Consider the following 16,878-nt stretch of genomic DNA (forward strand, 5'->3'; position numbering starts at 1 on the left):
AAATTTCCTATCCAATTATGCTTAGATGTATTTTTTTACGTTTCCGGTTCAAAAAATAACATTTTTGTCGCGAAAACGTTCGAAGGGAAAAGACTAACATCTTTAGTTTAATTTTATAAATTTTTATATCATTGAACTCAGAATTAAATTTCCTATCTAAATATGCTTTGATGTATTTTTTTACGTTATCGGTTCAAAAAATAAATTTAAAAAATTTTTTTGTGGTAAAAACGTTGGAAGGGAAAAGGCTAACATCTTATATGCAATTTTGAATATTTTTATATCATTCTACTCAGAATTAAATTTCCTATCCAATTATGCTTAGATGTATTTTATTACGTTTCCGGTTCAAAAAATAATATTTTTGTCGCGAAAACGTTCGAAGGGAAAAGGCTAACATCTTTAGTTTAATTTTATAAATTTTTAAATCATTGAAGTCAGAATTAAATTTCCTATCTAAATATGCTTTGATGTATTTTTTTACGTTATCGGTTCAAAAAATAAATTAAAAAAATTTTTTTGTGGTAAAAACGTTGGAAGGGAAAAGGCTAACATCTTATATGCAATTTCGAATATTTTTATATCATTCTACTCAGAATTAAATTTCCTATCCAATTATGCTTAGATGTATTTTTTTACGTTTCCGGTTCAAAAAATAACATTTTTGTCGCCAAAACGTTCGAAGGGAAAAGGCTAACATCTTTAGTTTAATTTTGTAAATTTTTATATCATTGAATACAGAATTAAAATTCCTATCTAATATATAGTTTTCCTGTTCCGATGCTGTAGGGGAGGGGCCTATCGGATATCCTCCCTAAGCGATTTTTAATTGTGGGCCGCCTATTGGGGCACCACAGTTTTTGAGTTATTACTCTTAAGCTAAAGTTATGTTAATAAGCTTATCAGCTATATAATTAAAATGAGATATTATCATCCGTTAAGCGTTATTTTGCGTATAATTTTATTGATTATTATCTAATATAAACTAATTGCTAAATATATAAGCGCCGGTATGAATAATATATATGTATATGTCTGTGTGTTTGTGTTATTGATTTTTGAACCGATAACGTAAAAAAATACATCAAAGCATATTTAGATAGGAAATTTAATTCTGAGTTCAATGATATAAAAATTTATAAAATTAAACTAAAGATGTTAGCCTTTTCCCTTCGAACTTTTTCGCGACAAAAATGTTATTTTTTGAACCGGAAACGTAAAAAAATACATCTAAGCATAATTGGATAGGAAATTTAATTTTGAGTAGAATGATATAAAAATATTCAAAATTGCATATAAGATGTTAGCCTTTTCCCTAATCCAGTACTCACAATATCGTTATACTTACTATCAATTTAGTTCTGAAAAAAAACTTAAATAGAATATACATATAATTTTAAAAATTCCATTATTTTAAAATAACCAAATTTAATTTAATTAAAAATATAAATTAAAAATTAATGAAATTAAATAAAATTATAATCGCAATTTATTTCAAAGAATTAATAAAAAAATTGAAATATTATAATCCATTTTTTTAAAATAACCAAATATAATTTAATTAAAAATAAAAATTAAAAATTAAATAAAAATAAAACCGCAATTTATTTCAAAGAATTAATAAAAAAATTGAAAAGATCTTAAAATTTTCATTTTTTTAATATATTATATTCCATTTTTTTAAAATAAATAAATATAATTTAATTAAAAATATAAATTAAAAATTAATAAAATTAAATAAAATTAAAACCGTAATTTATTTTAAAGAATTAATAAAAAAATTGAAAAGATCTTAAAATTTCCATTTTTTTAATATATTATAATGTAATGTTATTATAATATTTTTCTCGTAAAAAAAGCAATAAATCAATCAAATTACACATTAATCATTTTCTTTGATATTTTTATTTTCAATATTATTTTTTAGCCTTTCGTATCATGCGACTTATAGACCTACCCATATTCTACTATTTTAATATTATTTTTGTTACAATTTATTAGTGATTTTCACACGCCCAAAATTTCATGCAAAAAATATTTTTTGAAGTTCAAAAAGATTTTTAAACATATTTTGATAAAAATTTTAAATCTTTTTTGAGGAATTCTTTTTTGAATTTTATAATAAATAAACAATCTTTTAGGTAAAATCTTTTATAGTTTTTTTTATCATTTTTGTAAAGTTATCTATTTTTTAAGTATATTAAAAGAGGTGGGTTTTCTAAATAATATTTTTTAAAATATTTTATTTAACTTATTTATGTATATGATCTTTTTAAGGATAATAATTTAATCTGACAATTTTTATATTCGTTATTGAAGATGTTCCTTGGAAAAATGACAATTATCATAATCGAAACATTAGATTTTTTTACGGTAAAATATGTATTTTTAACATGTTAAATTAAAATTTTAATTAAGATGCACCATATAAAAGTGACAAATATCATAATCGTTATTTTTAAAGTTTTTTAAATTTTTTTGAGGTAAATCGGTTAAAATAAGTATTGTTAACATGTATTAATAAAACTTCAGTGAAGATGTACCCTAGATAAGTGACAATTATTATAATCCTTATTTTTAAAGTTTTTTGAATTTTATGATGCAAATGGGTAAAAATATAGATTGTAAACTTGTTAAATTAAAATTTCATGAAGATGTACCACAGAAAAGTGACAATTGTATAATCTTTATTTTTAAACTTTTTGACGTATATGGGCCAAAATAAGTATTGATAACATGTTTAAATAAAATTTCAGTGAAGATGTACCCAAGATAAGTGCCAATTGTCATAATCATTTTTAAAGTTTTTTGAATTTTTTTGACGCAAATGGGGAAAAAAATAAATTGCTAACATGTTTAAATAAAACTTCAGTTAAGATGAACCCTAGATAAGTGACAATTGTCATAGTCGTTATTTTTAAAGTTTTTTGAATTTTTTTGAAGCAAATGGGCAAAAATAGAAAATGCTAACATGTTAAAATAAAATATCAATGAAGATGTACCATAGATATGTGACAATTGTCATAATCGTTGTTTTTGAAGTTTTTTGATAGAAAAGGGTAAAAATATAGATTGTAAAAATATCAAATTAAAATTTCATGTAGATGTATACCATATAAAAGTGACAATTGTCATAATCGTTATTTTTAAAAGTTTTTAAGTTTTTTTGATGCAAATGGGCTAAAATATAAATTGCTAACATGTTAAAATAATATTTCAGTGAAGATGTACCCTAGATAAGTGACAATAGTCATAATCGTTATTTTTAAAGTTTTTGAATTGTTTGGCGCAATTGGACAAAAATATAAATTGTTAACATGTTAAAACAAAATTTCAGTCTAAACTAAAAAACAAATCGATATTTTCATTCTCATAATCGTTGTTCCTTTTATCCTGCTTAAAATTTGATAAAAATATGCAAAGTGATTATTAAAGATAGTTGTAACCTATGTTAAATTCTAAACTTTTAAGATATGGATTCAAAATCTTATTCCTTTAATTAATAAATTTGAATTCTACATTATAAAAATGTATAACCTTGCATTCACAGTTAGCAAATATTTTTGTATACTCGTGGCAAAATAGTGCTGAGTCTGAATTCAGGGTAGGAAGAAAGAACTTAAAAACCATATGAATATTATTTAGTAATATGATACAATTAACATCCTAAATTTAATGCTAAGATTTTATTATCGTTAAAATGGATTACAATCTATATTTTAACCCATTTACATCAAAGAACTTTAAAAATAACTATTATAAAATTGTCACTTTTAAATTGTATATCTTCATGAAATTTTAATTTAGCATGTTTAAAATCTATATTTTAACCCATTTGCAAAAAAATATTCAAAAAAACCTTATTAACAATGATTATGACAATTGTAACTTATCTATGATACATCTTCACTGAAATTTTATATTAAAATGTAAGTAATTTATATTTTTGCCCATTTGCGTCTAAAAAATTCAAATAATTTTAAAAATAACGATTATGACAATTGTCACCTTTCTATGGTGCATCCTTATGAAATTTTAATTTAACATGTTTACAATCTATATTTTTACCCATTTGCGTCAAAAAAATTCAAAAAGGTTTAAAAATAACGATTTTGTCAATTGTCACTTATCTAAGGTACATTTTCACTGAAATTTTATTTTAACATGTTAGCAATACTTATTTTTGCCCATTTACGTCAAAAAAAGTTATAAAATAACGATTATGACAATTGTCACTTTTTTATGGTACATCTTCATGAAATTCTAATTTAACATGTTTACAATCTATATATTTACCCATTTGCGTTAAAAAAATACAAAAAACTTTAAAAATAACGATTATGACAACTGTCACTTATCTAGGGTTCATCTTCACTGAAGTTTTATTTAAATATGTTATCAATACTTATTTTGGCCTATTTACGTCAAAAAAAGTTTAAAAATAATGATTATGAAAATTATCACTTATTCAGGGTACATATTCATTGAAGTTTTATTTAAACATGCTAGCAATATTTATTCTAACCCATTTTGGTCAAAAAAATTCAAAAAACTTTAAAAATAACGATTATGACAATTGTCACTTTTTAATGGTACATTTTCTGAAATTTTAATTTAGCATGTTTACAATCTATACTTTTACCCATTTACAACAAAAGAATTAAAAATAAACAACGATTATGACAATTGTAACTTATCTATGGTACATCTTCACTGAAATTTTATTTAAACATGTTAGAAATACTTATTTTAGCCCATTTACGTCAAAAATTTAAAAAACTTTAAAAATAACGATTATGACAATTGTCATTAACTATGTACATCTTCACTAAAATTTTAATTTGGCATGTTTACAATCTACATTTTGACCCATTTACGTTAAAAAAGTTTAAAAATAATGATTATGCTAATTGTCACTTATCTAGGGTACTTCTTCACTGAAGTTTTATTTAAGCATACTAGCAATATTTATTTTAACGCATTTTGGTTAAAAAAATTCCAAAAACTTTAAAAAATAACGATTATGACAATTGTCACTTTTCAATGGTAGATCTTCATGAAATTTTAATTTAGCATGTTTAAAATCTAAATGATATTTTTACCCTTTTGAGTCAAATAAATTTCAAAAATCTTAAAAATAACGAATATGACAATTGTCACATTAAAATATTATCCTTAAAAAGATCATAAAATAACATAAATAAGTTAAATATAAATATTTAAAAAAATATTATTTAGCCACCTCTTTTAATATACTTAAGAAATAGATAATTTTACAAAAATGATAAAAAAAACTATAAAAGATTTCACCTAAAAATTGTATATTTATAATAAATTTCACAAAAGAATTCCTTAAAAAAGATATATTTACTAAGAAGATTTAAAATTTTTATCATAACATGTTCAAAAATTTTTTTGAACTTCAAGAAATAATTTTTACTTAAAATCTTAGGCGTGAAAATCACTAATAAATTGTAACAAAAATAATATTACAATAGTAGCATATCATTTTCTATTAAAAAACATCAAATAATAAATAATATGTTGTTTTCTTTTAAATAAATGCATTCGCAATATATTTATTGTTTCGCGGTAATGCGCTCGCGATAATGACTTCGCGCAAACATATTCGAGATAATGACTTCGCGCAAACATATTCGCGATAAAAATTTGCTGTAAAATGTTCGCGTAAAATGTTTCGCTAAAATGTATTCGCTCTAATAAATTCGCGGTTAAGGTTTCGCGGAAATAAATTCGCAACAATGACTTCACGAAATTGTCTTCGCTATAAATGTTTCGCGGAGATAAATTCGCAGAATTGGTTTCGTGAAAAAGTGTTTCGCGATAAAAGTTTAGCTGAATTGACCTGATACGGATAAATTCGGTATACATCCTAACCCGGAAAAAGTGAAGGCTATCCGAAATGCACCAAAACCTAAAAATATACAACAACTTAGATCTTTTCTAGGACTAGTGAATTTTCATGAACGTTTTATTCTTAATCTACATTGTAAAGCGACGCTATTACATAGATTAACGAGCGTGAAAGTACCTTGGCGGTGGTCGAAAGATGAACAAAATTCCACGATGAGGTTAAGAAATTAATGTCATCCAAGGAAACGTTAATTCCTTATAACGCGCAGTTGCCTATAATTTTGGAATGCGACGCATCTGATTCAGGATTAGGGGCTGTGTTGTTACATCAATTAGTAGACGGAAGAACAAAACCTGTTTCGTTCGCGTCACGTACTTTAATAAAATCAGAGAAACACTACGCTCCGATTGATAAAGAAGCTCGAGAATTTTATTTGGTATTGAAAAATTTCATTCATTTATTTATGGTAGAAAAGTTTTACTTCGAACTGATCATAAACCATTAAAGCGATTATTTGGGGAGAAACGCGATTTACCTAAAATTTCTAATAATCGTTTGATACGTTAGGCCTGGAAGATGGCTTCTGATGATTTTACAATAGAATATAGACCTGGTAATAAAAATATAATTGCCGACGCATTATCGAGGCTTCCGATATTAGACACGGAAGAGAATCAAGATTCTAAACATGCTTTGGGTATTCGAAGTATTAATTTGGTTGATATGCAATTGTCAGAAAATATTCTACGAAAAGAGTCAAAGCAAGATATAATAATAAAAAAGGTAGCAATGCATATTCAGCAAAGTTGGCGAAACTTTGATCGTTATAAAGATAAAGAAATAGTTAATTTTTATAATGGACGGGAAGAGCTTTCTGACGATCGTGATATTATAGATAGGAATGGGAGATTGGATATTCCTAATAAATTAAGAAATGCAGTGTTAGGAATGAGTCACCGGGGACATCCTGGGGAAAATGTAATGAAATCGAACTTTAAAATGTTTGAAGGAAATGATAAAATCTATTACCGCATCACGTTGTTCATCAAGAAACCGTAAACCAACAAAGAAGTTTATTGGAGAAATCTAACTTTAAAATGTTTGAAGGAAATGTAATAAATTAATAAAATATTATTTATAGATATTATATATAAAAATAGAATGGAACATTCGAAAAATCGATTAATAAAAATTTGATGTGATTATTTTAAAATAAATTGAAATTAAAAGTAGTAGACGTTTTATTATAAATTAGTAGTCAGTCGTATTATTACAGTAATAAAAATAATATATAAAAGGAGTACCATTATAATTTTAATCAGTAGCGTACGCAGGAATTTGGTGTGGGGAGGGGGGGGGGGATAATTAAAATTTTTTTAAATAAAGTTATTGTTATTTAAAAATATCAAGCATAAATTTATTAGGACTAATAACTATTTCTAATATACAAATTTAAATTAATATGAATTATAAAAAATTAAATATATAAACCGGTATATAAAAATAAATTTGATTTAAAAAATATTAAACGGATATAACCGGCGGCATATAAATACTTTAAATAAATCTGAATTATAAAATATTAAGTGGATATAAGCAGGATATAATGACTATAAAATAAATAATCCATAATAGAAATTTAAATTTTTTTGAGCCTTTAAAATTTATATATAAAGTATAAAAAATCGAAATATTGGAAATATGAATAATTATATTTTTTATGTAAAAGAAAAATATATAAGACATTAAAAAATGATAGCACAAAAAATATTATAGAAACATTATATTTTTATAATGTAAAATCCAATCTTCGTTGGGAGTGAGCTAATTTTTCAATTATCTCATCCGTGTTTGGCGTCAAATGCCTACGAATATTCAAAAGGGCCAGACCATTCAACCTACTTTCAGAAGTTGTACTTCTTAGGTACGTTTTTAATCTTCTTTAAGAAGATATTGTTCTCTCATTAGTTGCAGTACTAATGGGAAGAGTTGCTAATATATATAATAATTTCAATATATTGGGAAAATAATCTAAAAGCTGTTTGAAATGATGCAAAGCATCCATAGCATTTTTTGGGACTATATCAACCATAGTTAATCTTTTATACCATAGTTGGCATTCAGCTAATAAAGCATCATGAGATACATTAATGTCTTCATGATAAAAATCTTTCAAATATTTTATTTTTTTTCTATCACCATCTGAAAAAGGTTCAGAGGGCTTTTGCGGAAGTAATATCTGCAGATTGATAAGTGCTTCTTGATGATTTAAAAACCTTTCATTTACTTGGGTTATAAATGTATCCAAAAGAGGTATAAAGACATTTATTTTATAATATTCTTCTATTGACCCTATATTTATATTTGGCGATAAGTTTGCCTTACTGCAAGTCGAGGGAGACAAATATTGAACTCGTATAGCTCTGCTTTTGATTCAACATTAACATATAAAATATGAAATTCCTCATCAGCATTAGCTCTAATTTCTTTGAGTTCTAATAAAATTGTCTCTGCTATTCTCATCATCTCAATCAAATCAATATCAGGTTTTTGAAAAGTATTACATAGTATAATTAAATAATTTATTAATACATTCTAATGCGAAAAAAAAATTTGGTATAAGTATTGAATCCAGTAACTTGCTTGCTTCTGAAGAAATATCTTTTTCAGACATTGTGATATTTCTATAAGAGCATTAATAATCGGCTCTTCTAACTCGATAAAAGCTGTTACTGCTTGATGTCGAAGACTCCATCTTGCTGGACAAGCTTTTTGCAATTTTTTTCTCCTTGTTGGGCAAGGAGTTTCAGATATAATTCTGTTCAAAATATTTTGACGCTTGGGGTATCTAAACATCTCATAGATGCTAGATATTTTACCTGATATAAATATAAAAAATTTAATTTAATAATTAAAAACCTAAGCAATTTGATATCAATGGTAAAGAACATGAATCCGATATTGCTAAGTTGAGTGAATGGGCAGCACAGTGGACATATATAGCTGTTGGGCATTTTTTTAAATAAATGTCTGAAGCCCATTTAATTGTCCACCATTGCACGTGCTCCATCATACCCTTGCCCACGTATCATATTTATATTTAGCTATATTTTTGAAAATAATTATATAATAAGATTAATTATTACTTTTAATTTTTTAAGATTCACTTATGATGAATCTTAAAAAATTCAATTACATAATTAAATTAACATTTCATTTTCAAAGTAGGTGTTTAAAAAAACCTCCAAAAGTACATAAAAATGTAAAATTATTTATTAAATAATATCAGCTAAGTTATTATAAAACTGCCCAAATGTATTTTTAGAATAACTGACCTTTAGATGGCTCTATATGCTGACTATCTATTATTTTTTCAACAATTCTTTCATTATAAGCTATTATGGGGGGGGGGGGGGTTTAATTGCTAAAAAGATTTTTAAATTAAAATATTATTAAATTATTATACTATACTTTTTTGCTTTTTGGCATGATTTGCACCTTCAGCGTTTTTAAAAAAAGTCTAATATCCATGACTAGAAATTTGAAAATTATAATACCGGGAAATTTAAAAATAATAGATAAATATTACGCCACAAGGAAAACTTGAAAATGAAATTAATTGATAAAGTAAATTAGTAAATGAAAAAGGTAATAATATAAAAATTTAAAAAGAAATAGATATGAATAAATATAATAAAATATAAAAAATAATATTTTTGAAAAATATGTCCGGCATCTGCATTTTGGCTTTGGGGGGGGGGGGGGGGGGGGTTGTCCCCCTGCCCCCCCCCGCTGCGTACGCCAATGATTTTAATTCATAATGTAAAAATATTGGCGCCGAAGGCGGGAATAGGCATAGGTTTTTAAGGGAGGTTTTCTTCCAGTTAACATACTGTATGTAGACGCTAGTTTAATATGTACCAGGTGGGGAATCTTATTCGCATCGGTTAAGGGTTTGTTACCTTTTTAAACATTTAGGTTGTATCTCTTTGTAGATAATCCGATGCACAGAAGTTTATGAAATACCAGTTTCTCGAGGTAAGTGATTTATTGTTTGCTAGGTCGGTCTTCTTTGCTCAATAAGAATGTTTCAAAAGAATCAAAATTTTCCATAGTACAAGCTGCGCGTAGTCTATAATCATCATATAGTTTATCGGCTGATCCGGTAGCATCAATTTTTCAATAAATCAATTCAAAGCTGTGATATACGAGTTATTTATAGGTTAGGGAATTCCTTTAAAAACCTTTTGGCTTTCTAATGATTTTTTTCTATATATTTTAATCAAACTCAAGTTATCTTTACTAAACCATTCTGTTTTATTATCTTTTGCTTAAATAGAAATGATGTTGACGTCATATATTTTAGTCAGTATATTATGCAGTTTGCAAAAAATAACTTTTTTTTTCATGTTTGAAACAAAGAGTGTATCAGTTCAATTGAGACATGTATTTGTCTTGACTTTTGATTACTTAGCATATCTCACGTAAGGACGACACATTGACATAATACGTTATTTTTCAATGATGAATTACGATCAATAGTCAATTGTTAATTACCTCTATTAGTATATTCTTTCGGGTTATCGCCAGTTATGATTTCCAGATTTCCAGGCCTCCCCTAGGCAAAATGTCAAGCTTATAAAAATAATATGAATAACATGCTTATCCTTCACAACCTCAAATTTTTAAATCGCATATTATCTTTAATGCAAGTAAACAATATTTATAAATAAATCAAGCTGGATCGCAATAAACTGTTTACAGATATAACTAAGAATCTAGGAGGACTGCTTAACATTCTATTAGAAGCAACTTGAAATTACAAATGACTGTACATATTTATTACAATAAAGGAAATTTGATAAATGTAAAAAAATGTATAATTTTTAAAATAATCCAAAATAAAATATAATTCTAAATAGCAAAATAAAATATGCCAAATATAAAAATAAAATATAAACATTAAATAAAAAAAAGTAAAATCCAAATAAAAACATAATAGAAAATAAGTAAAAATATTTATAAAAGAAAAATTGATTTAAAAATGAAATAAAAGAAAGTTATTAAAAACAAATTTATTGAATTCTTTTTACAGAAGAAAATTTAATCCAACACTTTGTATATATTTTTTTTTAATTAACGTTTTATATATTTTCTAACATTTTTTATATTAGCTATTTCAGCTTAATTCAACACTTTATATTTTTCACTCTAACTCTTCAGGCTTAATCAACACTTTTATTTGACAACACTTTCTATATTTAACAACATGAGATATTCAGCTTAATGACCCTTCTATTCAATTCTTAATAAATTCAAAAAATCCTTCACACAGTTCTCTCATCAAGGTTCACAACTTTTTATCAAATCATATTTAATAAGGACATCCCTCATCGTTGAGATCAAGCCAGTTGGTGGTACAGCCCTATTGCAGTAGTCTCCATTTCCAAGATTAATCGCCAAAATCATAATTGAACGTAAATATGATGCCGTAAAAATCTTAAACTCTGACCAATTAGGTTTTGGGTACATGAGCTGCTGCGAAATTTTGGCTAGAAAAATCATTTAAAAACGCCTTTAATAGTTTATATCTATTATGTGTATCGTTTTTTATGTAAAGTGTAGAGTCATTTTTTATGATAAATTGCAAATTATTTAAAAGGGATTTATATAAAATTTGTTATTTTTAGATTAATGATTTATTTAATATTTATTTTTATAATGAATATAAAAAGAAAAAAAAATAAAGAAATAAATTATATTTGTCCTCGAATTTTTTTTAGAAATTTATTATTTGTAGTTGCAACAAGTTTGTTGTACAATTTTCGGGCTGTTGAAAAGCAAACTAAAAGGTGAAAGAAAAATAGAAAGGAATTAATTTTTTTTTTTCAAATCTATCAAAAAGGTAAAAACCAATATTTGATTAAAATTTAACATTTAATTATCTATATTATAATTTTCCGATGTCCTCGCTACGTCATCGTGACGTCGTGTCATCTGTACGTATTTATTTATTTATTTAAACTTAAATAATTTTTTTTTAAAACGTTAAAGTTACATTTTAGAATACATCTGTTTTAGCTTTACCAATATCTAATCCCTCCTAGAGAGTTGATCCTAATATTGACTCCTATGCAGGTTCAGTGCATTATTATTTTTTATATTTATATTTTGTTTTTATTTTAGAAAACAGGCCCTATATAACCTCTTAATAGCTGAACAAATTTTGGTTAATCTAACATTGCCAAACAAAGAAAGAGATAGCTTTTAATGAGCAAAATATTCCAAAAATCACGAAGTCCAAAATTCTACCAACAATAAGTTAGTAAAATATAATATATATATACACACTAAAAATGCATATATGTTTATTTAACGAGGTAAGATTTGTTATTTCTTATAAAAATATTAGGAAAGACCTGATTTTGTCAGGATTCTCTATTAAGAGGTGTGCTCAGGGTTTTCCAGATTTTCCTATTACGTATTAACGTTTTTTGTATTTATATTAGGAGCTAACCTGTAGAATGTCTGGTGAATCAAAGATTTTCCCTTCATTTGATGATAAATTAATAAGAAATTTAACTATCTCCTGGTTTGGGAAAAAATTTTCATAATTATTATGAAGTTGGGCTGGGCTTGGAAAATATTCCTCAAAATTAATATGGGCTTGGACCTGGCTTGGGAAAATACAAATTATTATGGGTTTGGTTTGGGAAAAAGTTTTTAAAATTATTATGGGTTGGACCAGGGTTGATAAAAAATTTTCAAAACTATTTTGTGGTATTTTCAAAATTATTAAGGTCTTGGAAGCTTGATAATTTTTAATATATATAAAAATTTGCAGAACTGGGTCGGGTCTGACAGAAAATCCAAGGGCCATGAAGATCTTTGATTTTGATTGCATTTTTAAATTCATTAATATTTTTTAAAAATTTTATTTTAGTTCTAAAGTACCAAAATTTATGTTCTTGGACCGGGCTTGAAGAAATTTTTTCAAAAATATTGTGGACTTGGACCTGGCTTGGAATTTTTTAATATTAAATATTAGCCATAGGTAATAAGTAATATTTTAATAAAAAAGTTTGATAAGGGTCTCAAGTAAAAGCTAATTTAAATATATTTTGACTCACAAAATATCACACTTAGTCTTAAAGGATTGGATTTGGCCTGAAGGGGGGGTAAAAAAAATAAAAATTGGATATTGTTTTATAATAAGCATCTATCGAAGAAAGAAGAAAATTCTCATTCCTCATCATTTTTGAAAGGCTATCTACTAATATATATTAATTAAAAATTTTTTGGATATAAAGATTTAATTAACAAAAAACCGATCCCTTGCTAAATTTTATAGTGTGGTGGCCAAGGACAGTCGAACTTTTAAGTTTAGAAAGCATTTGTTTGAGAATTTGGTTTACCCATTTGTTGGGCGTTTAAGTTTAGTAAGCATTTGTTTAATATAGTTTACCCATTTGATGGGCGTTTAAGTTTAAAAAGCATTTGTTTGAGAATTATAGTTTACCCATTAATGGGCGTTTAAGTTTAGAAAGCATTTGTTTGAGAATATAGTTACCCATTTGTTGGGCGTTTAAAAAAACATTTGTTTGAGTATATAGTTAGTTACCCATTTGTTGGCCGTTTAAGTTAAGAAAGCATTTGCTTGAGAATATAGTTACCCCTACCCATTTGTTGGGCGTTTAAGTTTAGAAAGCATTAAATTGAAAATTAAGTCACCCTTTGGTCGGGTGTTAAATTTTAAAAAAAATACAAGGAATTGGTGCCCAAATTTTTGGCATACATAAACCTATTGTACGAAATTTACCCAAAATTTTGTCATATTAACCTGTTACACGGAAGTGCTGCCCAAATTTTATCAAATATAAACTTGTTACAAGAAATCTGTCCAAATTTGTGTTATTTTAACCTGTTACAGGAAGGTGGTGCCCAAATTTTTTTAAATATAAAATTGTTACAAGAAATTTGTCCAAATTTGTGTTATTTTAACCTATTATAGGGAAGTGCTGCACAAATTTTGTTAAATATAAACCTGTTACAAGAAATTTCACAGATTTTGTTATATATTCACCTAAGTGTGGATTTATATGTGCATCATTGGCTTGTTTACGCTACTAATGATATTTTATTTGTTGACATTACAAATGACTAAGATTTTTATTTTGAAATTAATCATAAATTTTTTATAACGCTGAAATGAAAACCTTAAAATTTGTTTTATATTGGGAGATATGATATTTTCGGAGCGCTGGTTATACTATTAATATAGATGAGAATGAGCATGAGTCGCAGCGTTAAAATAAAAGGACAGACTTTGACCATTGGAAGACATAATGGGGAGGAAGATATGGGTTTAGTAACCTAGTTACCAGTTCAGGAGTTAATTAAGAGTTGGACGGATAGTGATATAAACAGAAATATATGATTCTGATAAGCAAAATTTCGATAATAATCAAGTGTTGAGACAGTATAGAGAGCCAAGAGAGAATTCTCGGGGGAGGAGATTGGAAATAAGACAAAATTATGAGTCTCGAGGGAGAGGGTAATGAGTTGTTATAATTGTGGTAAGCCAGGTCATACGCTCAGAGATTCCCCTGAGGCAAAATGCTTTGGTTGTGGAAAGTTTGGACATAAAGCCTCTTATTGTCCACTTAAATAAGAGAGATTAAGATGTGCGGGTTGTGGTCGGTTTGGGCATAATAAGGAGGAGTGTACTACTAGCAATTACAACAATAGCGGTTATCCACAGAGAGGAGTGGGTCCAAATGCTTTAAATGTGAGGACGATTGAGCGGGAGAAAATGGAAGGGGTTCAGTTAATGTTAAGGAAACAGGGAAGAAAAATATGGAATGTTTTTGATGCCGAAGGAGTGGGCATGTGGCGAAGGACTGTGAGAATTTATGACTATATGATGGCGAAAAATCTGCGATGCGGGTCCGCGGCGGTTAAGAGGGACAAAGGAAGGACTTGCTTAGAGAAAAACAAATAAAGAGGGATGTGTAAATATGCTACAAGAAGGAATAGTACATGATCCGTGTCCCAGAGTGATGATTAATTTAAATGCAAAAATAATTCACATGTTGTTTAATACGGCAGCTATTTTCTTTAATGGATATGATATATATCAGAATATATGGCCGGGGGAGATGATAGAGAAGGAGAGGCTAAGAATAATACAATTCGATGGGACCCTGTTGGATTCAATGAGTAGGGTAGAAATAGTAGCAACATGGGGGTTTTTTGCGCAATCATTCTTTTGAATATTATTTAAATGGGATTTATATAAAATTTGTTATTTTTCGTTTAATGATTTATTTAATGAATATATATTTATTTTTATAATGAATATAAAAAGAAAAAATAAAAAAAATCATTATATTTGTCCTCGAATTTTTTTTTAGATATTTATTATTTGTAGTTGCAAGTAATGTTGTTAAACGGCTGAGCCGAGCCGGCTTAGCCGAAAACTCAGCAAGGTTTTGAGCCAAAAATTTGGCTCAGGCTCAAGCCGGCTCATTGAGCCTACTGGCTCAGCTGCTGGCTCAAGCCGTTAGCTCAAGCCGTTGGCTCATTCAAGCCGATTATTGAGGCGAAATTTATTTATTTGAGATTAGTGTTAGTGTTGCTAAACGGCTGGGCCACGGCAAAACCCTAAACTCAGCCAGTTTTTGAGTCAAAAATTAACTAAGACCGGGAAATTTAAAAATAATAGATAAATATTACGCCACAAGGAAAACTTGAAAATGAAATTAATTGATAAAGTAAATTAGTAAATGAAAAAGGTAATAATATAAAAATTTAAAAAGAAATAGATATGAATAAATATAATAAAATATAAAAAATAATATTTTTGAAAAATATGTCCGGCATCTGCATTTTGGCTTTGAGGGGGGGGGATTTGCCCCCCTGCCCGCTGCGTACGCCAATGCATGATGGTCATACAATAAACACGGTTTGAGTGTAACTTTAAAATCAGCACAAATTCGAATATCGCCATTAATCTTGCGTACATTTAAGGTGGCGTTGACCCCTGTACCCTAATTATAGTCGAATCAATCTTTTTGATAATTACTGCAGTCACTAATCGGTCTAATTCCATTTCAATTGCTTTGCGAAATGGAAATGATACCCTACGGGCTGGAAACGATCTTGGTACAGCGGTATCCTTTAAATGTATTCGCACTGCAAAATCACGTATATGTCCCATCTTATCATCCAAATTTTCTTGATGTTTATTAATCAAATCTCGAATTCTAGAATCCAGTGTTATGCAACATTTTTCTTTTTCAATATTGTTGACCATATTGCGTACTTGTTTAATCATAACCTGAAGAGGGATTTCTAAATTGAATGCTATAATCCATGGTAATCCGAAAAGATGCACCCCAGTTGTATTCATTATTACCACTGATAGGGTCCTTGTCTGTGATCTAATCCTAACATTGACTTGGGTCTCGCCCTTAGCGTCTAATGGATGATCACCATATGCAGTCAATGGACTGGTTGGCCTAATTTTGGGTCATCCAATACTTGTCCATATATCAATTCCTATCAATGACGCTTGTGCACCAGTTTCAAAATCAAATTCAACATCTAACCCATTTATCTCTGCAGTTAGATTTGCTCGATTCTCTCGGTTTTGTTGAATCTTCCATATATTATGAATAGAATCACTTGATGACACTCTTATTTAATTTAAATTCTTTGATTTACAGCAAACTGCAAAATGACCAATTTTTTTACATTTATTACATGCCGCATTTGTAGCTGGACATCTCACTTCTCAATTATGAATAAAACCACATTTATAACATTTAAGTTTATTATAATCTTTATCATTATTATATTTGTATTTATTATTCACTTTATCAAATGTATTATTATACTTGACTTTATTATAGCCTTTATCAAATGTAGTCGTTTTAATTGGATGTTATAATTATTATCATTATCATTTCTTTTGTTATTATCATTTATCTTATTAACAACAG

Source organism: Gordionus sp. m RMFG-2023, chromosome 1 (genome assembly GCF_954871325.1).
Source record: "Gordionus sp. m RMFG-2023 chromosome 1, tfGorSpeb1-WG-v2, whole genome shotgun sequence".
Taxonomy (NCBI): Eukaryota; Metazoa; Nematomorpha; class Gordioida; order Chordodea; family Parachordodidae; genus Gordionus; species Gordionus sp. m RMFG-2023.